Below are 9561 nucleotides of genomic sequence, written 5' to 3' on the forward strand. Positions count from 1 at the left end.
TCTCATGTTGTGTTTCTTTGAAGCTGCTTCCTTTTGGCTTCCATTTTTTAAAATTCTACATTCTGAACCTTCTTCAGCTCTGAACAGATTATGAAACACTGATTGATTTCAAGCACACACTTGTCTAATAAACTTAAATCTTTCACTCTTTTTACAGATTGAGGCGCTGTGGTTTGTCAGAGATGAGCTGTGATTATCTGGCAGCAGCACTGAAGTCCAACCCCTCCCTTCTGAGAGAGCTGGACCTGAGTGACAACAACAAGCTGCAGGATTCAGGAGTGAAGCATCTGTGTGGTTTCCTGGAGGGCCCAGGATGTGGACTTGAAACTCTGAGGTCAGTCACCATGTTTTAGTTGTGCTGAGATGAATATGATGTGAAACTTGTGCTGACACTAAACTGCAAACATAAGGCTGATATTATACTGATCCACACTGAGGATCTTCATGCTAAAGTCTGTTTTCTTCTTCTCTGGTTTAGTCCATTGACTGTAGCAGAACAATATTCACATTTCAAACAGTGATACTCAACGTATGGCCCACGGCCCACATGTGGCCTGCCGACCTTTCCTAATTCAGAGAGAGGGGACCCTGATTAACTGTGTAGTGTTCTTCCTCACAGTTCTAAGTATCAGAAGCAACAATGAATAATCCACAGCTGACTCTCTTTAGCAAGTCAAAGGTCACGGCACACAGAAACAGTTTGGAGCAGGAATTATTGCACATTTACAAACTGACAATGTTGCACGGCATGCTGGGTAATGCTAGCTGGTCAGGAATGGGTGTCTTAACGGCTGTGAGAGGCACCATGTGTCACGATCCTGGTTGTGTATTTAAGTCCTTAGTCTTCTTGTGTTCAGTGTCGTGTCTTCCCTCATAGCTGTGTGTGATTCTCCCTGTGTCTCCTTGTGCATTATTTTTTCCCAGTTTAGTTTTGTATTGTTATTTGTATCACCTCCTTACCAGCAATAAAGTTGAGTGTGGGCGTGGCTCAGGCAGCTCTGCCCACACAGTGACAGTGAAACACATGAAGAGTAATAAATAAAGACTTTAACAGCAGACAGGATTTTATAAGCTGATGTACAAACATGTAGAACGATGGTGGCAGCTACAGAAACAGGTCCATAATGACTGAAGCATGTATAGCCATGAGACCAGTTTTCCTGTGTGTCACTTGTGTACATTCATTTGAAGAGGGAAAAAACTTCCACGGGACTCCAATGTAAAAAGATACAAGGTAAATTTAATTCCAGAGCTTGAAAATCTTCTTACAGGAGTAATCAGGTTTAACTTATCCTCAACAAACTTACTACGATAGGAAAACTGTGTGACACTGTTCTCCTCTGCTGCAGTGTCTTCCCTACGCTATACTAACCCTTTTCTCTCTCTCCTCCCTCCCACAGTGCATTAACTCACCAACATCATCACAGCTGACCAATCAGCTTCTGTCACATCATGTAACCTTCTGTTGGTGACCCTCACATCCTGGGTCTTTTGAACTCAGGATGAATAGGGTTGGGCTAGGTTTCACAATGAGTTAACCTGAAACCTTGGCTGATTGTGGCCCACACCCACTTTCGCACCTTGCTTCATGTGATTTGGTTGAGCATTAATAGAGCATCAATTGTGCTGAACACTGCTGTCGCTCTCTTCCCTGTTCCTGCCCACTTTCCAGCTTTGGAGCGTGCACAGCATCGTCCACACTGAGCCTTGTTGTGAGTGTGTGGACGCAGAACATTGCTAGTACAATAACCAGCTGTGCATGTGCCCGAAGCAGCAGCTTCAAGCTCACCTCAAAGAAGTCTAACAGGAAGGACTACTCAGCCATCAGGCGTCCAGCTGTCTGTGACCATGTCCACAGCATAGTGTTACCCGAGGCTTAATGCTAACATGCACACATGAAGCTAATACCACCATGAGCAGCTGCTCAGTGGATTTGGAGGATAATTGTCTCCAGCTTCTCACAGGCAGTATGCAGAACGTGGATCTCCACAAAGACTGTGGAGAGCTTGTCCCAGACTCTAAAATCCACACTTGTCTGCACAAATCTTCTCACACGTTCCCGTCACAAGTGTCTTCTAAGTGAAGCTACCAGGTTCAGGTCCAGCTTGTTTATCTGGAGCTGCAGTAGTTGAGTGATCCATCCTCACGTGCACATTTTCCAAAGCAACATAGACTTCAGATATGCAAACACAGCATCATAACACACAACCAAGAGATCCAAAGAATTCTCACTGCATTTCTGTGGCTGATGCTGTTTGAAACCTTGCTGTTCTGCACTTTAGGACCAGAAGAGGAAACTGAAACTCTGTGCAGAGGGTTCAATGGAAGCAGCCAAATGCTGTAATTGTTCTACTGTGCTGAGCCACAGCTGAACCAGCATCCCTGTACGGCAGCATTGTGTAGCTTTACTGTATAGCCTTCTCCACAGTCCAAATGTTGGTCTCCTAAAATGGCAGTTTTTGTTGTTTGTTTCTGTTTGTTTGTTTGTTTTAAACTCTGATGTGTCTTGTTTAGTTTCGATTTTACTCAGCGAAGCTAACAATTTTTCATGTTTTTTATGATAAATGTGCAACCTTCCTGTTTGCTTCAGCTGTTTGGAATTTCCATTTTCTAAACTTCTACATTCTGAAAGATGATGAAACACTGAATTATTTCAAGCACACACTTAGTCTAATGAACTTATATTTTTCATTCTTTATACAGATTGAAGAACTGTGGTTTGTCAAAGTTCAGCTGTGATTTTCTGGCAGCAGCACTGAAATCTAACCCCTCCCATCTGAGAGAGCTGGACCTGAGTCTGAATAAACTGGAGTATCCAGATGTGAAGCGGCTGTTTGCTCTTAAGGAAAGTCCAGATTGCACACTGGAGACTCTGAGGTCAGTAGAGTGTTGGAGTGAGTGGGTGGTGCTGTCAGCAGTAGTGTACTAAACACAGAAAGTATGAAACAAAGATCCAGTGTTTCCTGTAAAGCTGCAGCTTCTCAGTGAGCTGTGAGAGGAGAATGGTGACAGGCTTCAGGATTAGACACAAACGCTTCCTGTTTCTGCCTTTTTGTGGCCTTTATGGTCACCATAGTAAGAGCTCACACGTTCTGATCAAACACTGTCAACAGCCAATCAGCTCTCTGGACAAAGCAGCACTCAAACCAATGACCGCATTTATTTCCATGTTTAAAGCAGTAAAGAACACATTCTGTAGGTGAGGATCAATTTAGTGAGAGCAGATGTTTGGATGGAATTCTTCCAGTTAACAGCTGAAACCATTACATCTGGATTTTTAGGGTTCCTGAAGAGCTCAGAGTGAACAGACGAAGGTTATTCTAATGAATGAAAGTCCAAAGTAAAACTAGGAGTGAAAAACATTTTCATGAACTTCAATAAAAATCCAAAATAAAGATTAGAAAAAGTGAAACAACAAGGAGTACTAGTGCAGTCCCAGCATCGAAGTCCCTGCTGCTCTTTATACTGGATGTGCTGCATCACTGACTGACAGCTGATGAAGAGTCTCTGGAAATACTCATTTAGGAGACTTCCAGCTCGGCAAGGTACAAGATGGCAGCATAAGAGAATGTGCTCCCGATGCATGACCTAAAAACAGCCCACAGTGACCTGATTTTGTAAAGATACTTAGGAAAATAAGATATTTGAGTAAGGGATTCAAGATGCCAAGATGCAGAAATAGATAGAAATCTATGCGGTACGAGCTGCACAAGGGAGACGGAAACTAAAAGACCTCACCTGCTAGCAGCATTCTAGAGGACATTGAAACACTAACAAATGCAAGAGAACAAGCTAAGACTGTGAGCTTGGACCTTAATCTTTGAGAACTAAGACAATTCAGAAGAGATACACAACTGATAGGAAAGGAAATAACAACACAAACAAGAGAGAGGGAGAGGCAAAAGAGAGAATTGTGGATATTGAAACTTCAGTTCAAGCTAAAAGGAAGTAGTAACGGAGATTTTTAAACTGCATTTCAATATGGTTGCCAAGTTAACAGATCTGGAGGGATGGTCCAGAAGAAAAAATGTCAGAATATATAGTGTCAAAGACGGATCGGAAGATAATTCTCCATCTTTGGCCATTTTTGTGGAAAGTTTATTATGACAGAATCTGGAGTTGCCAAACTCAGTTAAGCTACGAATTGAAAGATGTCGAAGGCACCAACAGGTCTGGTGCCATGGTCCATCATCGCCAAAATGTCCTGCTAGAGAATGGAAGAAGGAGTATTGAAATTGACCTGGCAAAAGCTGTCATGAACTCGCTGTGTGGAGGCAGATGAGGACCCAACCGCAAAACTCACGGAGACAGGAACTGAACTCAAAATCACTGCTTTATTGCAGGCCTTACAACGAAACAGAACTAAACTGGGAATGCTAACAGAAGACCGAGGGAACACAGAGAGACACACAGGTTTGGGGAGGAGACATTGACGAAGCGACACTGAACTGAGAGAGACATGCACATAAATACACAGAGGATTAACGAGGGAAGTGGGGACACACGGGGAACACAGCTGACACAGATAATCGTAACAAGACATGGCAGGAGAAACGCGACACTGACGTGAGACTGTCAAAGTAAAACAGGAAGTACAGAGGTGCAGACAGGAGGAGAGAGAGACAGGAGAGCACGGGGAAAGCACAGGCATAGCGGGCTGGGGAGACATGGAATGAAACACAAGGAGGGGAAATGAGGGCTCACAGATACACAGAGGAGCACACAGGGGGTAACCAAAATAAGGGACATCTTAACAGGGCAACCTAGAAACCAAGGCGTAAATAAAGAACAAAACCCAAAACACGAAAACTAAGAATGCTGGGCCAACATGGCCCAGGATCATGACAAAAGCGTGGAGAAAACCTTGGAAAGTTGATCGATTCTGATCATCATTATGCACCTAAGGTCTCGAATCAGCAAAGGGAATATGTTGAGGTGAAATCCATTTCCAAAAACAAAAATATCTGACTTCATATTCCATTTGCTTTTTTTTTTTTTTTTTTTTTTTTTTTTTTTGTAACCTGTCCCGTTTGGCTCTTTTGCCATCAGAATTATTGTCTAAAGGCGAAGAAAGATGCCCAACGGATTTACTTGACCAAATGGACCATCCCAGCCTTGCCGTAATGGTCCATCTGATTCACCTTTTATTGTTTATTTTATTTTCACTTGCTGAATATGGGACAGACTTGACTGGTGGAAAGAAAGGGGAGAAAGAAAGAGGGAAAGAAAAAAAAAACCTGAGAAGAGGGACGGGGAAAAAGGGCAAAAAACAAAAACCAACAGAATAAGCAGACAAAAATACATATATCGATCACCTGGATCACCTGTTGAGAAAGAGAAAAAGAAAGCAAGCAGAAGAAAACAAGAGTAATAAACAAGATCACAATGATATATGGGAATATGACAGTAAATACTAAATATTAAACATTATTGTGCAGCACGTGAGATCGACAGCGCACAGTGTGCTTTGAGGTAGGAGCCAAAAAGGGTGTAGTTTGTGTGTGTGATCACCCGTGTGTACACCTGTGAGCATGAACGCGCTTGTTTTTTTTAAAAGGTTCCTTCATGTAATGATCTGCTAGAGGTTGTGGGGGGCCACTGCCCCGACCTCCAGGGCATGAAGCAGGTATGGAGGAGATCAAAACTCCAGACATCCAGAGGCCCTTTGCTACAAAGATGAGTCTGGAGGGAACTGCGCTGTACGGCTTGGTGGAGGAGGCAATGTCAAACGCCACTATGAGACAAAGCACAAAGCCTTTGAACAATCATACCCACCCAAGTCTGAACTCAGGTCCCAGAAAATTAGCAGTCTCAGAGCCCAATATGATCAATCTACAAGGATCTTAACCAGTTCTTTCACCGCCCAACAACGTGCTCATGAATGTTCCCTAAGAGGTGCTTGGATTTTAGGTCAACACAAAAAGCCCTTTACAGATGCAAGTGTTGTCAAAGAGTGCATGAGTGCAGTAGCAGAAACATTACTTGAGGGTAAACAAAAAGACTATCTTTGTGACAAAATAAAGCAAATACATATGTCAGCATCAACAGCCACAAAGAGAAGTGAAATATTAGCTCAGGATGTGCTGTCCCAGCTGGAAGAAGCTATACATAAGACACCATGTGTAGCCTTGGCTCTAGATGAGTCCACTGATGTGTCTGACAATGCTCAGCTGTTAGTTTGTTAGATTCTTCAACAACGATAAGAAAGAGTTCTGTGAAGACCTGCTAGGTGTAACTTCCCTTCAGAGCACTACAAAAGGAGAGGATATTTACCTGGCCATTAAGGAAATGTTAACAAAGCGAGGAATAGAGCCAAACCAAGTGGTTTCAATAACCACAGATGGAGCCCCTGCTATGATGGGGAGAGAGAAAGGAGCTGTAGCAAGAATGAAAGAGGACAATCCTGAGCTAATCTCTTACCATTGCATTATTCATCAGTCTCTTATGCTCCACCCTGTCAGATGAGTATGCTGAGGTGAAAACGATGATGAAAATGATAAATTTTCTCAGGGCATCTTCTTGTCAGCATCGCATGCTCAGGGAATTTCTCAGAGAAGTTGATGCAAATGCTGATGATCTTCTGCTTCACAGCAATGTGACATGGCTCAGCAAAGGCAGGGCATTGGAGCGATTTTGTACCATCAGAAGTGAAGTAGCAGCTTTCTTGGAAGAGCTGGAAAGTCAGAAAGCAACAAACTTTTCTCTATTTTTAAATGATGGGAAAAACATGGATATTGTGGCCTTTTTGGTTGATATCACTTCACACCTGAATGAACTGAATTTGAAGCTGCAGGGCAAGGACAATTCAATTTGTGAACTGATGACAGCTGTCCGCTCCTTTCGGAGGAAACTTGAAGTGTTCAAAGAAGACCTGCAAGGAGACTATGCACACTTCCCAACAGTGAAGGAACAGGAGTTTGGAAGAACTGAACCTGCCACTTTCTGGCTCCAAACGGTCTCTGAGACAGCTTTCCCAAATCTGAGGAAAGTAGCCCTGTACAACTTGACCATGTTTGGCTCCACATACAGCTGTGAGGCAGCTTTCTCCACAATGAACATAATAAAAACTAAGCATCATTCCAGGCTCACCAATGAGCACCTACACATGTGTATGAGAATGGCCCTGACACCATTCCAGCCCAGATTTAAAATCCTAGTAGAGCAAACTAAAGCTCAATTTTCTCACTGAACAACAGAGAGTGGGGAAGTGGAATATATTGGGGAAAGAAAGAGAAACTGTAAAATTGTTAAGCGTTTTGATGTTATCTGTTGAAAATGTATTGAGACTGTTAAGTCGATTTGTAAAAGGTAAAAGAAAAGGGAAACTCAAGCTGCTGCTATTTTCTTTCTGAAATTAAGCACTTTGTTTTAAGATGCACATTTTTGCCATTTTATTTATTTTCTGTTATTCATTTTAAACAGCAGCCAGCCTAATGTAGGCCTACTGTGTGTTTCAGTGTTAACAATAAATTTTGTTGAAATGTTTTTAACTTGTATTTTCATTGATTTGACACACTATTGTTCATACGTTCAGATATTGATTTTTTTTTTTTTTTTTAAAAAGGCTGCTTCTCTATCAAAATCACATCACAAGTTTTGATGTCCCGGACCTCTGCTTGAGAAGATTTTTTCCAACTGGACCTCCTCAAATTTTATTATATTAAACTTTATTTTTTAAGTTTAATACCCCTACCCCTAATATACCTATGCTATTCATAGAATGGACACTGGCTGGCTGGCAAAGGAAGGCCCTGTCCCACCAAAGTTGAGAGGACCCCCCCACCCCCCAAAATAAGCTAAAAAAATAAGTAAAAAGCATAAAATAAAAACAACAAGGAATTAATTGGAGGAAATTATGAAAACAAGAAATGAAATCAATGATTTGACAACACTCAAAATAAAAACAAAAAATAATTGCTTTTTTTCTTAAACAAAGGTATTATAAAGGAGGATCTAAAGCAATGAAAGTTTTAGCCTGGAAAATAGCACAGAATACAATACACAAAATTAAAGATCCAGTAAGAAAAATCATCAAAAAAAAAATAATTACATGAAATACAGGGACCCTTTCAAAATAATGTCATGATTCACTGTGTGCAGGCAGGAGATGAGGACCCAAACGCAGATTTCACAGAGGCAACGGGTAAACTCCAAAACACTGCTTTATTGCAGGCTCAGAAGTAATACAAAACATTATCAAAACTAAACTGGGAAAATGCTAAGTATACAGGGTGACACTGGGAAACACACAGCAGGAGGGAGGACGCGACAGTGACACAGAGAAAGACAGGGCTTAAATACACTGGGGAAAAAAGAGGGGAATGAGACACAGAAGGAGAGCACAGCTGGGAGAAATCAGACATGACATGACCAAAGGGAAGCAAAACCCAATACATTCACCATGACACAGACCTTCTAAATAAAACAGAAAACGTAACACTGAGACGCGGACTTGACTAATCTGTTAATGTTACGTAGATGGAAGTAGGCAGAACGGGTGAGATTATTAATCTGAGATTTATAGGAAAGTGAACTGTCTAGGATGACACCAAGGCTCTTAAACTGAGGAGAAGGGAAAACTGTGGAGTTATCGATGGTGAGTGAGAAACGGTTTGCCTTCAAAAGGTTGGATTTGGTGCCAATAAGGAGGATTTCAGTTTTATCCTCATTAAGCTTTAGAAAATTAAACCAGGATTTTAACTCGGATAGACATTTTAAAAGGGAGGAAGGTGAGAGCGAGGAATCAAGTCTGCAACAGAGATATAACTGGGTGTCATCAGCAAAACAGTGAAACTGAAGATCAAATTTGCGGAAAATGGTACCTAGAGGGAGGATGATTTGAGGATGTATATTATGAAGAGAAGAAGGCCTTAGACTGAGTCTCGGGGTACACCAGAAGTGACGGGGAATACACGAGAGCGGAATGATTTTTTGTTGAATAATCTGGGATCGGTCAAGGAGATATGATTAAAACCAGGAGAGGGGTGTGTCAGAGATGCCGAGAGAGGAAAATCTGCTTAGAAGTACAGAGTGAGAGATGGTGTCGAAGGCTGAGCTATAATATATTATACATAATATATCATGTATATTACTGGTAATTAAATCTCACTCCCTAAGTGCCAAGTTTTTTTCTCTTTCGCATTTATGATTGTTTTGTTTGTTTGTTTAAATAAAAGGGGGGGGAAAGGCATGCTTGTTTATTTCCTCTGCTCGACCTTCTTCTCTCTGCAGATGGTGGCCATGATTGTAAACAGGAAGGTGTGTGTGCTGAAAGAGGAGGAGTTGTGTCCTGATGATCCAGAGAGGTTGAAGCAGCAGCAGCTTGTGTGTAGAGACGCTCTGACTGGGCCATGTTACTGGGAGGTGGAGAGGAGAGCTTCATCCAGCAGTCACTGACAGAGGAATGAAGTGCAGATGACTGTCAGTGCTGCAGAGTGAACTGCTCTGAGAACAGCTCCACTGTCAGACACAATGTAGAGTCCAGCATCATCCCTGTGTGTCCCTCTGGATCTGACAGAGGATCATCAGTGGATCTGGACTGCTCTGCTGCTGCTCTGTCCT

General features: G+C 42.0%; 1 long non-coding RNA gene across 1 annotated transcript; it reads left to right on the top strand.

Moving 5' to 3' along the window:
- The first annotated feature begins 301 nt into the window (after positions 1 to 301).
- On the top strand, positions 302 to 9348 carry LOC109201522 (uncharacterized). Its single transcript, XR_002061585.2, has 3 exons — positions 302 to 334; positions 2704 to 2877; positions 9232 to 9348. It is a non-coding gene; the product is annotated as an uncharacterized LOC109201522 (long non-coding RNA).
- Positions 9349 to 9561: the final 213 nt, after the last annotated feature.

Source organism: Oreochromis niloticus, unplaced genomic scaffold (genome assembly GCF_001858045.2).
Source record: "Oreochromis niloticus isolate F11D_XX unplaced genomic scaffold, O_niloticus_UMD_NMBU tig00001906_pilon, whole genome shotgun sequence".
Taxonomy (NCBI): domain Eukaryota; kingdom Metazoa; phylum Chordata; class Actinopteri; order Cichliformes; family Cichlidae; genus Oreochromis; species Oreochromis niloticus.